Raw genomic sequence first — 13,752 nt, 5'->3', positions numbered from 1 at the left:
GGCTAATTGACTCACACACAAAGGAACAGGACGGCTATGAAGAAGATAGGAAAAGATAGGAGGAGGGGGAGAAGAGATGAAGAAAAGGGGAATGAGGAGGATGGGGTTAATGGAAAATTAAGTGAAGGACGGGAAAAAGAGGAGGAAGAGAAGAAGAGCAGCAGTGTGCAGCGGTGTATCACTGCCTCTGACCCGCGTGCCTCCTTTGTTCTATGACTGATGGTATTCTGCGATGACACACATTGCTTATGAGCCCCTGTGGCCATGGGCTCGATCTCACCACCTATAGGGCCACTGTGCAGCAGCAGCATATAGGGGACAATCTTCGCAGGGCTCTTCGAGGCGCTGCTAATTAGCTAAAAGGGGTCATTTGTATGCAGCCTCTCTGTCTCTATATCTCCCGCTCTTTCTCTGCCTCTCTCTTGGTTATTAATCCATTTCCCCTCTTGTCTTTATCTCAATTTGTCTCCTCAACTGTAATTGTATCTGGTCTAATAACTAGCGTAACTTGAGTCTAATAACTTGGCAGTTAGCCCTAACAGATTAGAGTTCAGAAACTTTCATTTCCTCCTCCTAAATGCTTCTTATGTACTTACAGAGGAACGTTAACACCTTCTAATCTGTTACATGTCTGTTATGTTTATATAGGAGGAATTAACAAAACATGGTTAATTCTTGTTTTTTTATTTGTGCACAGAGGTACGGGTCTTCCGAGTAACCATGACCGGACCTGGGACCAGACTACAAATAACTACAATAATAGTCTCTGAACCTTTTCTCTGTTTTCCCTATAATTAGCACCAAATTTTATAGGTTTTTTTTTTCCAGGAAATCATTTTGAAATAACGAAACCATAAAATAAAGCATGAACAAATTTCACAACTTTAATGCCAAAAAACTAAACAAATATGTAAGTGTACATGTAACACCAGAATTTTATCACCAGAATGTTATTCTTGGACAACACACCAGTTTAGACCAGGGGTGTCCAAACTACGGCCAGCGGGCCAACTGCAGCTGCTGTTGGCAGTTGGCCTATGGGCTGCGGGACCATTTTTAATTGGCCCGCAGCAAATTCTAAAAGTATAATGGAATATGGCCCAGATAGAAACTTGAGCTTGAATGTTTTGTACTTCTTAGTTCTAACACAGAAACACAGTTTTGACTTGTCAGCTAACTTTAAAACATCAAGTGTCAGATAAAGCTTGTGCTTTAGATTTTACTGGATTGCATGTGATGAGAGCACAGATGCGACAGACACTGCAGCTGTTAATTTTTTTTGCGTGGAGTTGACGATAACTTTTGCGTTACGGAAGAGCTGCTTGGTCTTAGGAGTCTAAATGGCACAACATAATTCGAGCACGAGGACTTAACCACAGAGAATTTCAAGCTTTCCTGTCTGATGTCGATGCTGAATATGAGGACGTACTCCACAGTTCTGATGTTGATGCTGATTAATGCAGAAGAAGTTTAAGAGAGTCTGCAACTATATAAACTTATATAATAATAATTATATACAATAATTCCCTGAAGAATCAACATCAGCTTCTCTCCCTCCCTGACTTCTACCGGAGCTTGGAAAAGTTTCCTCTGATGAGACGCCACGCACAAAGAATGATGAGTCTGTTAGGCTCATATATGTGAGCAAACATTTTCTCTGAACAAAAGCAGATTGAGAACCAAAATGAGCGACAGCATCTCTGTGATGTCCTTTGTATCTCAAACACCAAATTTACTCCTGACCTGCAGCATCCTTCAGTCCAAAGTGTAGCATCACTGCTCCCACTGAGTGCAACGCTGTTCCCATTATAGGCCAGTTAAAACATATATTACACAGTATTTATGTTAATAAGCTCAATTTTTCAATAAATTAGGTCAATTAAAGTTGATAAAAAATGTTTGTATGTGGCCCTCAGTGAAAAAAGTTTGGACACCCCTGGTTTAGACCAAGGGGCAACTTCCAGTTCTAAGGAGAGGAAGCCAACTGTTTCTAATGAAAGTGCCTTAAACTTACAATCTTTCTAGTGGCCAGCAGGGGCGATTGTATAGAAGTCTATGAGAAAATGACCCTACTTCTCACTTGAGGAACATTGACATATTAACATTGACTTTATATACTTAGTTTATGGTCTCAGTCACTAGTCTTGAGGCTTCTTCACTACATCATGATGTTCATTTAATAATGGTATTGGTAATTGGTAGTTACCACAGTGTTTTGAATTTGTCCGGTTTGGGAATTTGTTTTCGTCTTAGAAATTTAACCCTTTCACGGTTTGTTTTCAATTCATGAAAGTTAATTGTTACATTTTGGGTTGTCTTAAAATGTCTTGTACAGGTTTTGAGAGTACTTTGCTCCACCCTGTTGTGTTCCAAAAAAACAAGATGCGACGGCCAAAATGCCAAACTCGAGTCTTTAGAACGGTACAGTAGCCCACACACCAATGGGCGAGGTCACAGTGAGTACGTCTACTTCTTATATGCAGTCTACGGTTTAGACCTTCATGTTAGAATGCTAATAGCACTGTTCAGTAAAGTAACAAGTTAGGTGAAGTAAACACAATATGGCAAATCAAAATACTAAAAAACATTTTGTGAGTGTAGCGGGAACTCAGTATTGCCCTCATTACACAGAGGAAAAAAAATATTATTGATGTAATACAACTGATGCTAATGTAAGTTAAGTCAACTGTGAAATGCAGGAAAAATTACATGTTTGCTGCTCTTTTTGACCACGGATGGTGGAGCATCATGTGCCTGCCGGTGTTGATTGTTTCTGATTTAGTTATGTTAGGGTCTATTTTGGGTCTATCTGTCCTCAGATCCTTTCTGGGTTTGGACTCTTTTTATTGAAAACAGATTTCTCCATGTCAAGTTTGAGTAGTTTTCCAGACTGTTTTCCAAAATTGCTGAAGCTAGCATCTTTCTTTCTTTCTTTCTTTCTTTAATGTTGAATCTTCCCCTCTTTCTCCTACTTCCTTGTTTGCTTTACTTCCCTTCCTTACTCCTTTCCTTCTATCTTTTTTTATACACACCAACACACACACTCTGTCACTCTCGGCCCTTCAGCCCCATTTTCTGTTTCCCGGTTTGTGTAGGGGATTGATGGAGATATGGGAGGCTGTCATGCAGTAAATAGCATGGACATTGGCTCCCCGCCACGAGATGGGAATCAAGCCTGCTTCTTGTGCTCTTAACGCTTCCCCTCTTCTCCCCTCTCTAACTGTAACTCTGGACTTCCTCCCACCTCGTCCACTTCACCTGAAAAAACATTAAGTATGGACCGTGGAGGGCAGCGAAGCCACCACAAAGCTTCCCTGCTATCCCTCAGCCTGATGCACGAGCCAATCTGCCTCCCTAACAAAAGGCTCTCCAAAGCATCACTCCTTGTCCGCCTTCAAAAATATATCTCTCTCCTTCTCCTACTCAGCTAATCTGCGCCTCTCTCTCTCCCATTCCTACTCCTTCTCTTCTTTTCCATTTCTTTGTTTTGCCCGCTGAATGAGTTATTTCCTTGCGACGTCTCATCAGGCATGCAAAGCGCCTCATCGCAGCATCATGGACAATGAGTCCCTCTGGCTCGTGAAAGGTTAATGCTTTGGATGATTGTAAATTGTTTGGCTATTTCAAGGGGCTGTGAAAGGGATAAGTCAACCATAAAATTTGATCGGCTGTCTCCCTCTCATCCTCCTCCACCTCTCTCATCTGCAGCATCCCCTGTCACTTCCCTCAATCATTCTAATTTTCCTTCTTCTTTCTCTTTGCTGTCCTCATTTTCTCTTCTCCTTTGCATTTCACTTCATCTTTATTTTGCCATTTTCATTTTGTTACCCAAACACGAGTTCAAATGTGATGAGACTGAAAGCTCATCCCTGTAGCGTCCTCCATGGCTTTGTCCCACATTAGGGGAGGATTTCAGGGAAATTGCCCTCTCTGCCTTTATACCTTCGACCACAATTTACAGCGTGAGACTACAGTGGGGAATCATTTTGGCTGGTCAAAGAGGAGTAGAATGACTTTCATGTGCTCACATGGTTATCATTAGACCCAGCTGGAGTAGACAGCATCCCCATGTTGCCCTCCATAAAGCAATGACCCCTCAACTCTTTGAACAATAAAGGCTGGCGTCTGGGTGGCTCAGTGGGCCGAGACATGTTTTGTTTCTCTTCACTGTGGTGAACTGGAGTGATGGTATAGGATGTTTGTTTTCTGACATGATGGAAAAACATGTTGTTTATCATTGCCTTCCAAAACCCCTCCCGTTTTCCCCGGGATTATCCCGTATTTTTACTTCTATCCCGTTTTTCTCCCGTTTAAATATTTTCCTGTAATTATCCCGTATTTTTAACCTTTCAAAAAACGTTATCCGCCAGTAAACACACAGAAGAAGAAAACAGGAACAATAACACAGAAGAAGACGAAAACATATGGATGAGAGTCACAGTGAACGGGAGATAGATGGAGACGGTTGTACCTGCCAAACAAGTTAAAACGTTATGCAAGTACCTGGCCAAATGAGAGTAGACCTTCCCTTATTTATTTAAAGCAGAGTCGGGCAAACTCGTGCTTTTTGTAAAGTGTGCCATTCAGATGTTAGCATCGCACACGATGGAATAAGCGATGTTCGCCAGCAAGACAAATCGTCCAAGCACAAGCACGAGGCACAAAACATACACTGTCAATGACTTAATGTGTGATAAGAACTGTGTCGGAGGCAGACCAAGTGACCAAAGCTGAGGTAAAGATGTCGATGCTTTGCGTTAAAAATAATGTAGCCTTCAGCTTCTGCGATGATTTCAGTCGCAGTGTAGCGGACATGTTTTCCGACTCTGCCATCGCAAGGAAGTCCTCGTGGGGGAAAACAAAAGCCACACAACTATAAATAAATTGATGATAATAACTACATAAATACATAAATCTTATAAACATGTCTGTACAATACATACTTTAAATAAACATGTATTTCCTGAATGTATATACCCGTCCCTTATGTGTTTACATTTACTGTTTATTGTTTGCTGGAGTCCAGCAAACAATTTCCCATATTTTGAAATTCCAATGTTGACAGGTATGAAAATGCAATGCTTATAATCAAATATCTACAACAATAAAGGCTGGAATTATTCTATATTGTTATCACAATATTCACCAAAAGACTAAAACTAACAATAAATTAAACACACTAACAAATTATTAGCTAGATTACCAACTGGGAGAAGAAGGCAACCGGGGGCCTCATACCCCGAGGGGGTATCCTTTTCTATGTGTTTCGGCCTTTCATCCACAACCAAACGGTGTTTTAGGTCACCGACACACACAAAAAACAGGCACCGGGTAGTATTAGTTGAGCATAGGAGTACTCGTTGGTCTTCGAGTTTGCATTGTTGTCCATTACAATACAGTTGCATTGGGTAATATATTCCTTTGTTACCATTCTTTGGCCCCCACATTGTATATGAAATAAGTTCAGGAGAAGAAATAATGATCTGTCACCCGCTGACATCGTCTTGAACAAAGGCTGCTCTACGTACAAGCCAATCCATGACCCACATCATAACGTTTTCTTGATTCTCTGAAAGGGGCAAATTGGCCCGAAGTTCATCTGAGTCTGACTTACAGATTTACAGTATATTCAGCCTTCAAGACTCCTTCTCAACACATAAAAAAATCTGCCAAAAAGATGGGAGTTCGTAAAACAAGAGAAATGGTTTTCCTGGGAAGTTGTTTCACAGCTTAAAGAAAATAGCACTCAGTAACCAGTTAAGGTTACAGTTGCAGTGTGTGCGCATGTTTTTCACATGGATCAAATGGCAGCTGGCTGTCACATGGGAGACTTTCTGTATAAAATGCCTCGGGGCAGATAATCACCCACCTACATTACTGCTGCTCACTACAGCACCAGTCCAAAGGTGTAGGACACTGCAACATATCTCAGCTCCAGTAAGCACGTGCAGCCACACACATGAACACACAAAGGCACCACAATCTAGCAATATTGTCTTCTGACTGTGTGTATTAGAAGAAAAGATCTGTAGTCCTGATCTACCAAATCAAAAATAAGACTCAAACAATCTCAAATTGTGACCACATTAAATTAAATGAGATACCACATATATTCATTATACATATTCTGGATCCTATAAAGTGGTCTGAATCCATGCAAAATATGTCATTTCTCATTTCATGCAGTCGGCTTACCATGTAATAATGTTTATATTGGATAAAGCTGCAGGACACAATTTACGTCAGATGTTTGGCCTAATTCTGTGCCAATGGAGGAAGCAGTGTGACATTTATATAACGTGACGAAAGCAAATGTAATATATACGACTTTCACAGCACAGCTTGGCTGCCTCATCCTCTCTTAGAACAACAATTCATCTTGGCTTCTTTTTAAATACATTTTCCACAATCTTCACCCATTGGTTTAGTTGTTGCCTATATATTGATTGGGAATAATCCATTTCAAAAAAGTCAACATCAACGTCCTCATCCATCATCCTCATATTAGCACTTATAAGTTAGCTAGCTTTTATCAACTAACAAGTAACTCAACATCGCTGGTTATGAACTCGAGCTAGCTTACAGAAAAACTCTTGTTGGTGTTGGACAACTCTAAGTTAGCATTACAACTTGCAAAAGCAGGGTGTTTTGCTCTCTTAGTACCTGGTCACATGAGAAAGTGGCAGAGCGTAATTAATTAATGTGTCTTGGAATAGTCGATGACTTCTGTTAGAACCCTTCCATGTACACTGCATACATTATGGACTTACTAACGTAGTCCGTGAATTTTCAAATCGAACACGGTTGCTCTGCACTTACCTGAAATGACCATCATTTGATAGCTTCTTCTTTTTAATGGAAAAATGGAAAAATGCTCAAATATCTGCCCCCGTGTTTGCTCATTGAAAGTTGTATTCATTGTATTTCCATGTTCACTGGTGCAACCTCAACCAGTGCAGCTTCCTCGCCAGCAATTCTAACTTGTTGACAATTATGAGTGCACCATCCGGGTAGACCTACTTATAGTGCACTGCATTTTGCCGTAGGCTACTTGTCAGTGTGAAAGTGCTTATGAACTAAAAATAGCAGACGTAAGTATGGAAAAACGCAAATTGAGACACAGCAATGGTTATTATTTGCAGGGCTGGTTGCTGAGCTGGCGAGCTAGCTAGTAAATTGAACATGCTAGCACCCACCAACCATGACAGCCTGCGAGGCTGGCTGGCAGTTTGTAAGCTATAACAGATGTTCTACCATCGAGTCTGTGGAGCAGTTCATTGACAGCACTGATAAGACATTTTGTGAATGGAGCACGGTATTAGCTTAAAGCAGAGCACTGAAGTTGAGCTTGAATTAGCTGCCAGGCATCAGCTGCTTCATTAGTGTTTCATTCATCAGCTACTTGGATGCTATGCGACTCCTAACATCCAATCAGATTCAGTACAGCAAGATTATATTTGAGTAAATTCTCATGGTTACATTGCCTGTGTCCTGAGGCGTTTTTTAGAATTAGAAACTGTAATTTATGAGCCCTAGATGTTTCTTTAAACATTTCAGACAAGATTGAGAAAACAGCCATAATCATAACAAAGAAATGGCCTTTTTTAACACAACCATTTTATTTCAACCCTACAGGCAAGTAGGGAAATAGTCCTTCTCACATAAAGACTGAATGGGATTCTTGAAAATAACATTGTTAAAGAGCTCATATTCAATATAAATTCCCTATACACTTAATTTAACCTAATAACAGTATGTAATGTGCACATAAACTCCTATAGGTAACCTCCTGTATGTCTTTTGGACTCGATATTAGACTCTTGGGAAGATATTTACTTACCAAAGCCTTAAGCTCCTCACATTATTCCTGTATGGATTTATTTAATACATTCATGGAGCCCAAACTGACGGGGAGCTAAATGCAGCAGTCCACTATATATATATATATATATATATATATATAGTTAGACAGCAGGGAGCTTGAAATGACGTGACAAAATAGCTCGTACTGTCACACCCAATTTCACATTTCTTCACCGAATCCTTCAACTTTTTGACCTCGAGACTTTGACAAAATTGGATCCACGTGCTTCGGGAAAAAAAACAGCTGCAGGCGATAATTTATAACTACTGCGGGTTCTCAGCCCAGATGTTTTATCTTTTTTCGGACGGTGTTGGACAGAAAGGACGGCGGAGAGGTAGCTGCTATATTTGGCTGGTAGATAAATGTGACAAAACGGATAATCGGTGCCGACACACACCTGTCATACATATTTTCATATCCTTGCACCTGACAGGGATTAATAACGCTATCTAAATAGTGTAGGTGCTCCTGCAGGCAGCAGTTTGCACACACATAAACTTCTTACTCTGAGAGCGAGGACACTGTTTATTAAAACACAAATATATACTTACAAAGAAATATACATACACACAAACACAGTTCAATTTGTTTCCCTCCGGAGTATTCAAAACCTTTGAAAAGCCACTAGAGAATGAAGCCACAACAAAGGGAGTTAAGAGTACCCCAAGAGTGGGCCACAAGGCCCGAAAGACTAAATAAAATATACACTGGCCAGCTGCAGAACTGCTATCTGAAATTAAAATTTCATCTCCGGCGCCACAAAGTATATAAGTCTGTAAAATATATATGTTTATGATTTATTGGACACACAGAGCTGGTTGAGGGCCGTTAATCATATGCCATATATATACCCGCCATATATAGAGCCATATAGTTGAAATATGAACGCCATAAAAAGGATGCAAGACGTATGGGAGAGTGGAAAAAACACGGAGTGATGTGAGAGCTTGTCTTTGATTGCAGGGAGGGAGGAAGGAAAGGAAGGGAGGGAGGGTGGAAAGGAGTTGGCAGTGAATCTCTTTGTCTCCACCTCTCAGCTTTTTCTTTTTCCGGATCTGCCCTTGCCGCTTTTTTGTCATGTGTCTTCTGCCCTCGCCGCTGATCGTCCCCTGTGCTGCTTCGGCTGCTCAACAGATGGCCAGTTGGCTCATTAACTTTAATAAATCGAGCATCAATTAGACCGGAGGTAATTGGGATGCCGCGGAGGTGATTGCAAGGTAGCGGCGTTGCATATGAAAGCCCTCCTCGCTTCTTAATGAATGGCTCTCATCGCGCCCGAAATATGTGTGCGAGTGCCAAAATGATGGCAGTAAAGCATGGCAGTGCCATGAAGGATGGAGGGATGCACAGATGATTGAAGGACTGTTCCATTCTGACGTGTTACATCACATCAGCTGACCTTGATGGGTTCATACTCCCCATCTGTGCTCAAACACCTTTTCTTTGTCATTGTCTTTGTCCCAATTTATCCCACCTTCTCCTGTCATTTGCTCCTGAAATCCTTCATGTCTCGTTCCCGGCATCTCTCTGACTCATTCCTACTTGTTTGCCACATATCTGTCTCTGGTAACAAGCTCCTCTTTCAGCTCTTCACATAACAATACATCTCTCTCGCTGCCTGTTTTCCGCCTCTTGCCGTGTTTCACCTTGAACTTTTTACTTCATTACTCCTTATGACCTTTGATATAGCTTTGAGAGATGAGCATTCCTTTACTGCCTTTGTCTGTCTGTGCGTGGGTGTGTGTGAGTGTGTGTGTGCCCCGACACATCTACACATCCGTGCATGCGTAATCAAAAATGTGTGTCTATTTGGTATAGGAGCATGTATCATTACTTTATTTAGCTCCACACGGCTTCGTCTGCATATACTGTGCATGTGTGTGTGTCTATATATTAGCCGGCGGACAGCTATCCATGTAACTGTCAGAGGGTTGTGCTGACTCAGCCAATCAGTGGCGTGTGTCTTCCACAAGAAGCAGATGCACCTGCCAGCCTGCCTGTCCCGGCTGTAAATATAGAAAAATTGTGTGTTTGTCCGAACGCATACACAACATATGCCTCATTATGAATGCTTCAGTGCGGAGGATAACTTGTCTGAAAGAAAGGGACTTTAATCTGAACAGATTGTTTTCGTGTGGATCAAGCTGCTCTCAGCTCTGCATGTTTCAGCCTGAGCTGGAGAGAGTCATCTCTTTATGTCTAGAGAATCAGTCTGTCTTCTGAACAAAGCACATCTGCTGAGCTGCTGGTGGAGAGAAAGACGCCGAGAGTCTTGCAGGTCTCTACACACTTTGAGAAAGAAAAGCTGAAGCATGGCAACGTTAATGGACAGATATGGATTGTACAGTATAACCAACTGTGTCAATTTCAACATTAGCTGCGGTGGCCCTGAGAGCTCAACACACTGCACATTTGGAAAACACAAGCAAATAGACACAGCACAAACACATTAGGAAAACATCTTCACCAATTTGACAACACATGTACAGCATTTAGAAATAATTCTGTGAAAACAGAAAACACAACTAAATATGTTAGTAAAAATAAAACAACGGAAACTGTTTCCAGGGGAAACTAAAATGCTGGGACATGCTCGTTGTAGCATGTTTTCAGGCTCATGGCGTTATTGAAGTCGGCTTTATCAATCAGTGGTGTTAGATTTATTTATTTATTTAAACATTGTGTTATATTAACCTAACATTATGCTTTTGCTCATTATTATCCTGCCAATTAGAATAACCTGAAAAAATACACATAGTTAATTATGTCTAGTATTTTAACATGCATATGCATAAAGTATATGACTAATTTCCAACAGCAAATTTGATGAAATATGAAATATGACATTCAATGCTGAAATATATGAAAACAATAAATGTATAAATTATTGTGAAAAATATATTCCATCTGTTTTGTATTGGATTGTACATTCTAAAAGATTTACAAGCAATATGAATATAATCTATAGCTCGATCTGCATTCTATAAAAGACTTGTGGTTTGTGTGAATGTTTGAAACCCCTGCATTTAAGGGTTAAGTTGTTTTAACCAAAATAATGTGATGAGAATCTAAGAGTTTATGATGCATTCAATCGTTACTCGAAGAACTGAAACTGATCTGAGTTAAATCATTACACTTTTATCTTTGTGGACTGTTGTCCTTTGATCAAAGTGCCTTTGAAAAAGCCACATCCTGTTTTCAGTAAAGCCAGAATATTGCACACTCGGGGGTGATATGTTCAAATCCAAGACAGAGGATGATGTGCGGGGAGATAGTAATTTTCCCTAAGCCTTCCTCTGTGTCCCATAACCTGCTCTAAATGAGGGAGCGCAGCAACCTCCTATCCCTCTTTAAAGTCTCGTCGCTGGTGTATCGCTTTTTCCTGAGAGTACAGCTGGCGCAGCAGGCGAGCAGCGTCTTCTTGTCTTTGTGTAAATATCAGGGCCGGTCCCTCTAGGCAGCTGTATATGAGGATGATGGGGGGGGGGGGTTATGTGTGTTGAGGTTGAGTGTGGGGGTGGGGATGGAGGGGTGAGGGGTAAAAGAAAGGGAGGAGTGGAGATGATAACCATTAACAAGGGACTAGCCGGGGTCATCCTTGATTTTATTAGACAACAGGAAATGGAATCAAGGTGGTAGGGGTCGCTTTCATTTTTCGGGAAACTTATGTGCATCCTATGGAGAGCCCCACCCCCCTCTCATAGCTTTTCTCTTTCATCTGTCTGTCTCAAAACAAACACACATCATTTCAACCAAAACAAAAAGATGATAACTTGTCCTGGTATGCTGTCTAAGAATCAAGGTAGCAGTCGGTGAAAATATTTTTTTGTAATAATGGCTTCGTCTGATTCCAGGCCTCTGAATTGCCTGCCACATTTAAAAAAGAAATTGGCATTTCAAAAGTTCTGGTGCTGTGCTCATTGGCTGTTTCCTCGGTTGGAAAAACAATCGAACCAATCAGAGTTTTGTAATAAGATTGTAGATGTCATCGTCAGCTCCCTTCAAAATCGCACACCAACGTACTATTCAAACATGACAGTAAAATTAAAGTATTTAGACCGTTCCAACTCCATAGTATGTGGAATTTGTGTACGCAAGAAGTGCCAGGATGTACACTAGCTTAGCAAGAATATGAGAGTATGAGACATGAGTTTACAGGACACAGTCAACAGCCACAAAGTTCATTGTGCCGGGGTTTCTGGCACAACTTCATCTACTTTTAAGGTGCAAGAAGGGGAAAGCTCCAGCAATACTTGAAGTATATAGAACAACACTTATAGTATATAGAACAACTTTGATGTAAGACCAACAGGATTTGACTTTATTTGGCTTCATCAGGCCTCTTCAGACTGTCCAATAGCGGCCTGCGAGGCAGGCTGTTTTTGACGTATCTGATTATGAACACAGCCTTCCTGTGCCAGAGGCAGAAAAGGGCAATGGCGGGATCGGGTCACGGGGGCAGCAGCTCCAGTAAGGAACCCCAATCTTCCCTTCTCCGGGCCACATCCTCCAGCTCCGACTGGGGGATCCTGAGGCATTCCCAGGCCAGTGAGGAGATATAATTTCTCCACCGAGTCCTGGGTCTTCCCCGTGGTCTCCTCCCAGCTGGACGTGCCTGGAACACCTCCCCAGGGAGGTGCCCAGGTGGCATCCTTACTAGATGCCCGAACCACCTCAACTGGCTCCTTTTAATGTAAAGGAGTGGCGGCTCTACTCCGAGTCTCTCACGGATGGCTGAGCTTCTCACCCTATCTCTAAGGGAGACGCCAGCCACCCGTCTGAGAAAACCCATTTTGACCGCTTGTACCCGTGATCTCGTTCTTTCGGTCATGACCCAGCCTTCATGGCCATAGGTGAGGGTAGGAACGAAGATCGACCGGTATATTGAGAGCTTTGCCTTCTGGCACAGCTCTCTTTTCATCACAACGGTGCGGTAAAGTGACTGTAGTACCGCCCCCGCTGCTCCGATTCTCCGGCCAATCTCTCGCTCCATCATCCCCTCACTCGCGAACAAGACCCCGAGGCACTTGAACTCCCTCACTTGGGGTAAAGGCTCATTCCCTACCCGGAGTAGGCAATCCACCGGTTTCCTGCTGAGAGCCATGGCCTCAGATTTTGAGGTGCTGATCCTCATCCCAACCGCTTCACACTCTGCTGCGAACCGATCCAGTGACTGTTTGAAGGTTACAGACCGATGATGCCATAAGGACCACATCATCTGCAAAGAGCAGCGATGAGATCCTCAGGTCACCGAACTGCAACCCCTCTCCTCCACGACTACGCCTCGATATCCTATCCATGAAAATCACGAACAGGATTGGTGATAAAGCGCAGCCCTGGCGGAGGCCAACATTCACTGGGAACGAGTCCGACTTACTGCCGTGTATCCGGACACAACTCTCGCTTTGGGCGTACAGGGTTGGATGGCCCTCAGAAGTGACCCCCTCACCCCATACTCCCGCAGCACCTCCCACAGTATCACCCGGGGGACCCGGTCATACGCCTTCTCCAGATCCACAAAACACATGTAGACCGGATGGGCGTACTCCCAGGCCCCCTCCAGGATCCTTGCAAGAGTAAAGAGTTGGTCTGTTGTTCCACGACCAGGACGGAATCCGCATTGTTCCTCTTCAATCAGAGGTTCGACTACCGGCCGAACCCTCCTTTCCAGTACCTTGGAGTAGACTTTACCAGGGAGGCTGAGAAGTGTGATACCCCTGTAGTTGGCACACACTCTCTGGTCCCCCTTTTTAAATAGGGGAACCACCACCCCGGTCTGCCAACCCCTAGGCACTGTCCCAGACTTCCACGCAATGTTGACGAGGCGTGTCAACCAAGACAGCCCCTCAACACCCAAAGCCTTCAGCATTTCTGAACGGATCTCATCA

The sequence above is a fragment of the Cottoperca gobio genome, chromosome 4, assembly GCF_900634415.1.
Source record: "Cottoperca gobio chromosome 4, fCotGob3.1, whole genome shotgun sequence".
NCBI classification, from domain to species: domain Eukaryota; kingdom Metazoa; phylum Chordata; class Actinopteri; order Perciformes; family Bovichtidae; genus Cottoperca; species Cottoperca gobio.
The sequence above is the reverse complement of the archived record's forward strand: the minus strand, read 5'-3'. Positions refer to the sequence as shown.